The sequence below is a fragment of the Bombyx mandarina genome, chromosome 16, assembly GCF_030267445.1.
Source record: "Bombyx mandarina strain Sakado chromosome 16, ASM3026744v2".
Classification (NCBI taxonomy): Eukaryota; Metazoa; Arthropoda; class Insecta; order Lepidoptera; family Bombycidae; genus Bombyx; species Bombyx mandarina.
The window spans coordinates 3208808-3216040 of NC_143222.1; the positions used below are offsets into that span (position 1 = coordinate 3208808).

General features: G+C 38.8%; 1 protein-coding gene and 1 long non-coding RNA gene across 3 annotated transcripts in view; one reads left to right on the plus strand and one right to left on the minus strand.

The window, feature by feature from the left end:
- The window catches only part of LOC114252753 (uncharacterized), a 25501-nt gene extending 24070 nt beyond the window's left edge, over window positions 1-1431 (minus strand). Inside the window, exon 1 of one of the 2 annotated variants that reach the window (XM_028187369.2) lies at window positions 1016-1431. The gene's annotated coding sequence lies outside the window, so the exon portion shown is untranslated. Of the gene's footprint in view, window positions 1-154 lie in introns of both variants that reach the window. The other variant, XM_028187370.2, reaches the window with a different exon arrangement.
- Window positions 92-6696, plus strand: LOC149501233 (uncharacterized). The gene is made up of 2 exons (XR_016324335.1): window positions 92-231; window positions 1176-6696. It is a non-coding gene; the product is annotated as an uncharacterized LOC149501233 (long non-coding RNA).
- The last annotated feature ends 537 nt before the right edge of the window (window positions 6697-7233 follow it).

Genomic DNA, 7233 nt, shown 5'->3' on the forward strand with positions numbered 1-7233 from the left:
CGCCACGTACCGGATATTGTCTTCCACGAATGTTGCATATGTTGTTTTTAATATTAATTACTATTAGGCTTCGTTTACTAAATTACACCGTATTAAAGATTTTTTTTAATTGAATGAAAATATTATATTATTATTCCATTTTATAGCGACTTACTTTTTATAATTATTCAATTGAATACATTTGTCTTGAAAGTCAGCATCTGCCATTTTTTCTGATGATTCAGGAAGCAGGTTTGTTTTTTTGAAGTTTAATTATATTATTATTAATAAAATAAAACACTGAACACACACTTCTAACTTCGATTCAAATGTATTAAAAACTCGACATATCACCCCGAAATCATACGTAATTAGGTAAAATTTTTGATACCTATTGCACAAAATTGAATAGTGATCGTCGGGCAATCTCTGTACAAAGGTTATGTAAACGCTACATTAGACCTTTGTAGTATTACCTATTTAGTTTAAAAGGATGCAGGAAAATTCTTATTATAAGACGCCTGCACTGTGCACTTACATTATTCATAAGTACCTATAGGTTACTAGTACACAATGGTTAATAAATAGATAGCTAAATTTCAAGTTTATTTTATCGTTGATTGTGCTTATACCTCGTACATTATAAACTTGTTTAGTACTTAGACTTTGTACAGGGTCGCTAGGTATCTATCGTATTAAAAACAATTTCAAAACGTTTTCCACAAGTCCTATGTCTTCCACTGATGTATGATGTAAGTACCTAATTTGACTAGGTACTTATTAGGTACGATAATAAAATGATAATGTATATTTCCACCATTAATGTATCGAAATTTGTACACGTAAATAATACATTTTAGTAGTCGTTCTCATTTAAACGTTTTTCTGTTCATCGCGATACACACTTTCAAGTTTCGACACAATCGTCACGACACAATATGGAGAATCTACGCGATTTCAGACCGACGCCATTGCGCATGTTAATTTAACAACCCAATATATCAACCAACAGCACGATTTAAAAAGATGCACTAACCTGTAAAATATCTTTATGAATAAAATTTTATTAATGTTCCATAATATTCCTAGACGTTTCTATTCACAATATTTAAGGTGCCCATATTCAAGAGCCAAACGCTGGGAAAGGTATGATTTCTTTAACGGGTTTAAGTTTGGTTATTCTTTGTTCGTCTCAGCCGGGAGCGGATGGCGACTGCTAGGGGAACTGGCGTGGCGTGCACAAAGGCAAGGACAGCGACCCACGCCCCACCGGCCAAAGCACCGCTGCTGTCAGCCCGAATACTACACTTTACTAGTGCCTGCATTGCCTGCTCAACACACTGAGTTGTATTTTATATTTCATTCGCACGGTGCGGTGGTTCTCGTCGAAACGTACTGCGCATCGATTATTCTCGAACGCCTAACCATTCGGCTCCAGTAACCGACACGGACGCACGTACACACTAAAGACGAAAATGTTATTATTCTATCTCTGTTATAAATAATGCTTTCCGTAATGTTTTTAAAAACGATAACGAAGCGGATTCTGGCTGGTTGACAAATTTAATGTCGTTCCTAACAATGCTATTTACCGTGTTTGTTATAGATTAATGTATATACATAGTGAGTATAATTAAAATATAGTTTGTGTGTTATAAAAAGATATGATATCATAGTGTGATTCAGTATCTTGAAGATAGTGGCTGGGCATTGTGTTTCGCGTAATAGAAAAATATATTTTAGTTTTATATCGGTAATAGAGTGAGCTGTAGCACGAATATGGATAACGAAGGCAAAAACCGACTGTATCTGTATGGAATACGTTTCAAAATTGACAGTGATTAAGACTTGTCTCGTGAATACGTGGTATTTAAACTGAAGTGTATACTTACCGTATCATTGTTTTTTTAACACTAACGGCAGTTCTTGCAGTATCAAGCACTTGTGGATTGAAAAATCGTAACTTAAAAAACGCTGACTTTCTCATTTCGTATATAATTAAAATAAAATAAAAAAACAAGGCTGCCCTACCAAAAAAATCATTGCGTGCGGGAATGTGTAAGGTTTCTTGTTCGATGTAAATGCGAATTCGGAAATTACATTTTATTTTTTACTAGCCGACCCGGCAGACTTCGTAGTGCCTCAATCGATAAATAAAATACCTAAGCTTTTGTATAAAACAAACTTAAAACAAACAAAAGGAATCCGTGCGACGGGGGACACATCAAAGGAAAAACAAAATTGTTATTTTTATTTCATTCCGAGCATTTTCATATTTATTTTATCTACCTTTTAAACTCTGGACTTCCACAAATAATTCAAAACCAAAATTAGCCAAATCGGTCCAGCTGTTCTCGAGTTTTAGCGAGACTAACGAACAGCAATTCATTTATATATATAAAGAAGATTACTTAGAAGGTTTAACGAGCTCCATTCACCTTGAGACATGAGTTCCAAGTCTCGGTTCTGTAGTATTTAAAATCTAACTCGAAATATGTATATCTATACTGATTTGCCAGATCACGGTGTATCTTATAGAATTGATGATGGTAGGTCAGACAGAAGATCTGTAACAATACTAATTTAAATGAAACTGAACCACAAAAAGACGGCCGTCGATAATAATTTACTCGTATACACGAGAAATTATGTGAAGTTAATATTTAATAGGTATATAGGATTAAGTTGGTGCGTCTGAATACCAATATAAAAACTTTTTTTCTCTCTTTCAAATAGACAATAATAACAGGGAATATAACAATAGAGATTCTATTCTACCTGTTGTGCTTCATACAACAATAGTACCATATATCTGTGACTGTAAATACAATCTCTGAAGCTTGTAAGTTGTACTTAATATTTAAAATAAAAACTATTTGAATCCAATAATTTTGAACTTGACATTTATATTATCATGTATATTTAATTTTGTTTGAATCCCACTCGCATTCATCGAATAAGATAAGTAGAGATATTATTCGAAATATCAGATTTAGTCCATTTTAGCCAGATGAACATACGACCCACGTAATGGTAAGTATTTTCTGTCGCTCGTGAACACTAAAGCCAGGGACAAAACAATGCCACTATCTACATCGGTAGGCAGCGGCTTGGCTCTGCCCCTGGCATTGCTGAAGTCCATGGGCGACGGTAACCACTCACCATCAGGTGGGCCGTATGCTCGTCTGCCTACAAGGGCAATAAAAAAAAAACTTAAACATGCCAAACTATATTTTTTCATAGTAAATGTCTGCATCTCTGATAAAATGGGGACTAACAGCCTGGCCACGGGACATTCGCCGATACGAATATTCGCGCGGTGCGAACGGCGAAGCGTCTAGCGACTAAAATAAGAGTATAGAAATGTACCTAACAAGCCACGCGCACCGGCGACCGGCGAAGCGACCGGCGGAATGTACCGAGCGAATCGCGCGGGCGACTTACGATGTGGCGGGCGAGCAAAACAAATGCATGAATAAGGACGGCGCAAGCCACGGAGTCGAGCGGTAGTCGCGGCGAATAGTGCAGTGATTAAATGAGTTTAGTTGTTTTCGCCGCGAAAAATGAACGCCGAAATTTTTATATTTTATATTTTTTATTAATTTTTTTTTTTATATTTTTAAACTCGTCGTGGCCGAACGGATAAGACGTCCGGTGTTGAGCGATGCACCGGTAGTCGTATATCAGGCGGGTACCAATTTTTGTAATGAAATACGTACTCAACAAATTTTAATGTTCACGATTGATTTCCACGGTGAAGGAATAACATCGTGTAATAAAAATGAAACCCTCAAAATTATAATTTGCATAATTACTGGGGGTAGGACCTCTTGTGAGTCCGCGCGGGTGGGTACCACCACCCTGCCTGTTTCTGCCGTGAAGTAGTAATGCGTTTCGGTTTGAAGGGTGGGGCAGCCATTGTAACTATACTTGAGACCTTAGAACTTATATCTCAAGGTGGGTGGCGCATTTACGTTGTGGATGTCTATGGGCTTCAGTAACCACTTAACACAAGGTGGACTGTGAGCTCATCCACCCATCTAAGCAATAAAAAAAATTTAGCTGAAATACTAGCTAGACCAGCTATTTGGAAGTCTAGCCACCCAAAGTATTTCTCGTACTTCTTGTGGAATTCTCCATCTATAGGTATACTCCGATTCTTATTCAAATCATGTACTTCACAATCTTTTCCAAATAATAGGTCCTGAACCAAAAAACTATTAATTTGTAAGCAATATCGAGATAATTTCGATATAGACAATTAGCTGTCGGACTTCCTTACTAGTCGCGGCGGCGAACGTGAGTACCCGTGGCCTGCAAACGGTGCTGCGCGAATGGTCGCCTCGTCCACCGCTTCGCTGTTCGCACCGCCGATCCCCGTGGCCAGGCCGTAAGGGTCAAACATGATTTTGTTCGCATAAAAATTGTAGCTACTATTGGAATCTGCTACATATTAACTTGGATGGATAGATTAGAATAGTATGAGTTTTATAATATACTAGCGGACCCGACAGACGTTGTCCTGTGAATGCATACACAAAAATTCATTCAAATCGGCCCAGCCGTTTAGGCGGAGTTCAGTGACATACACACGTACAGTAAAATTATACATATAAAGATATTGATATAAGTATTTCCCCTTCAATGTCGAGTAAGATACTATACATTCGTATCTAATTATTCGACTACAACGGAGTATGCTGTGAAGGTATAACGTCGGGTAATAAAAACAAATAGTGGTAAGGACGTATTAAACTCGCAATAGTAGGTACCTCGTGCCTATATGTGCCGCCAAGCTACGTTACGATTCAAGGCTGGAAGCTCACTTATGTGTTTATCTGCCTACAGACTTCCACTGTTGGGCATAGACCTCTCTCAAGGCTTGCCACGAGCGGTTCTAAGCTGTCTGCATCCGATCCATAAGTGTATCTAGATTAATTAAAGCGAATATCAAATATTTTTTGGCCTACAGTAGAATTATTTTGTCTGTGCAGTTTGGGTCATAAAACATGGCCCGGCTAGAGCGGGGAGCATGTTACGCGGGCGCAACGCCATTATCGATAAAAACAAATGAGTCATCGAAGGCAGGTACACGGCGGCGGGGTGGTATACGAAGGGTGGTGAGACATTGTTATGTTAGGAGTCATTTGTACTTACCTGCAAATTATAGTACATTATGTCGAAGAGAAATGTGTTTTTATGCATTCGTTCTCTGAATTTCTTTAGTGACACAATGGCTACTCCTTTGTTTTGTATCAGAACGGCAGGATTTATTCAAAATAATCTTTGCACGTGTTGTTATCAACAATGTGTTAAAATTTTTCACTGAAATAAAAATAGATCCCGAAAAGTTACAAAGTGTTAATTTCTGCCGTTCTCGTTAACTTGCTGCGGCGATATGTGGTGTAAGTGTTCGATTAGTGATTTTTTCTTTCATTTTTATCACTAACCCACAAAATGAAAAAACTAAATACACTATCGATAACCCTTATCGACAACAATAATGCACATCACTATGCCCGTCCATAAGGCTCGTGAGTGGAAGAGAGAGCGAAATACTCGCTTCACCGCTCCGATTTTCTATGACCCAAACTGCACGGACAAAATAATTCTACTATAGTTAAACTAGTACCGAAGCTCGCTGCTAACCTCCGAGCAAAATTTAAGTTTCAATTGCAACGGTACAACGTATATACCATAGATATTGGATAGTGGTTGGTTGGATAGTTTTACTAGTGGTAGGACCTCTTGTGAGTCCGCACGGATAGGTACCACCACCCTGCCGATTTCTGCCGTGAAGCAGTAATGCGTTTCGGTTTGAAGGGTGGGGCAACCGTTGTAATTATATTGAGACCTTAGAACTTATATATCAAGGTGGGTGACGCATTTACGTTGTAGATGTCTATGGGCTCCAGTAACCACTTAACACCAGGTGGGCTGTGAGCTCGTCCACCCGTCTAGGCAATAAAAATAAAAATAAAACGGTAGCCAACTGATTTGCAACATTCCCAAAAAAGTTTCGGATCCACAAAAGCCAAGTTCAATTAATTCTGTTTTGAAGTTAATGCGATGCCATTGTTGCCAGTTTCCAGAATGAAATGAATTTGATGTACAAGTATTGGAATGAAATGAGGTAACAGTAAAATTCTCCGAGATTTCTGTACACGTTCAAACCTAAAGAAACACAAAATTAACAACGTACCTATACAATAATACAATTCACACAAATACACTCCACGCGTTGCCAATAATAATTCCAAAAATACTTCTCGCTTCTCGCCAATCCAGGCAAATCTCTTAAAATGATACCAGAGAATACATAGATTGAGCCCTGGTAATACAATTATGAGGCACTCGGGAGGTATTTGGGCGTCTTGTGAGTTCGCTTGGGAGTTACCACCGCCCTGAATGTTTCTGCCATTGAGCAGTAAGACGTTTCGGCTTGAAGAGCGGAAAACCCGATATAGTATACAAATGAGACTTTGGCCTTATGTCTATTCGCATTTTAGGTAGGTTGTCAGATAATTGGCCCGTTTATGGAGAAAAAAACAAAGGCACCGGAATAAACTCTTCTCCATGATATTTCCTGAGCGCTATAATGAACCTTTCTTCAAGCCAGGTTTCAAAGGCGTCTGTAGCGATAAGCAAATTGTTAGGTGTACTACAGGAACTGCTGATAATGTAACCATTTAATAAATAAACGAATCTTTCCCTACACTCATATCGTTTTATTGTGAAAAGCTCACGTTCTATAATTGACCAGCTCCAACTGAAATGATTGACAACCTCATTCGTATTCGCTTAGTACTAAAGTATTGGGGTTAGGCATAAGGCGCAGTTTGTGCTCGCACCGGGCTTACACTCTCCAAAGTAACACTATGCCAGCATCCTGCCGTTTCTGTTGCGAAGCCATCTATCTTTTCACTGGTGGTAGGACCTCTTGTGAGTCCGCACGGGTAGATACCACCACTCCGCCTATTTCTGCCGTGAAGCAGTAATGTGTTTTAAATGTCTATGGCCTCCAATAACCACTTAACACCAAGTGGGCTGTGAGCTCGTCCTAGCAATGAAAAAAAATGTATTTACGATTCAAGGGTCGTTTTTCATTGCATTCCTGGGAGAACGAGCTAATGGTTCTGCTGTTGGGGTTACCGGAGTTCACGGCAATCATTAGATATATGAATGCCGTCGCCCAGCTTGAAGCCTTTCTGTAGTATTGAATAGCGGCTGTTCCACCCTTCAAATCATGATTCC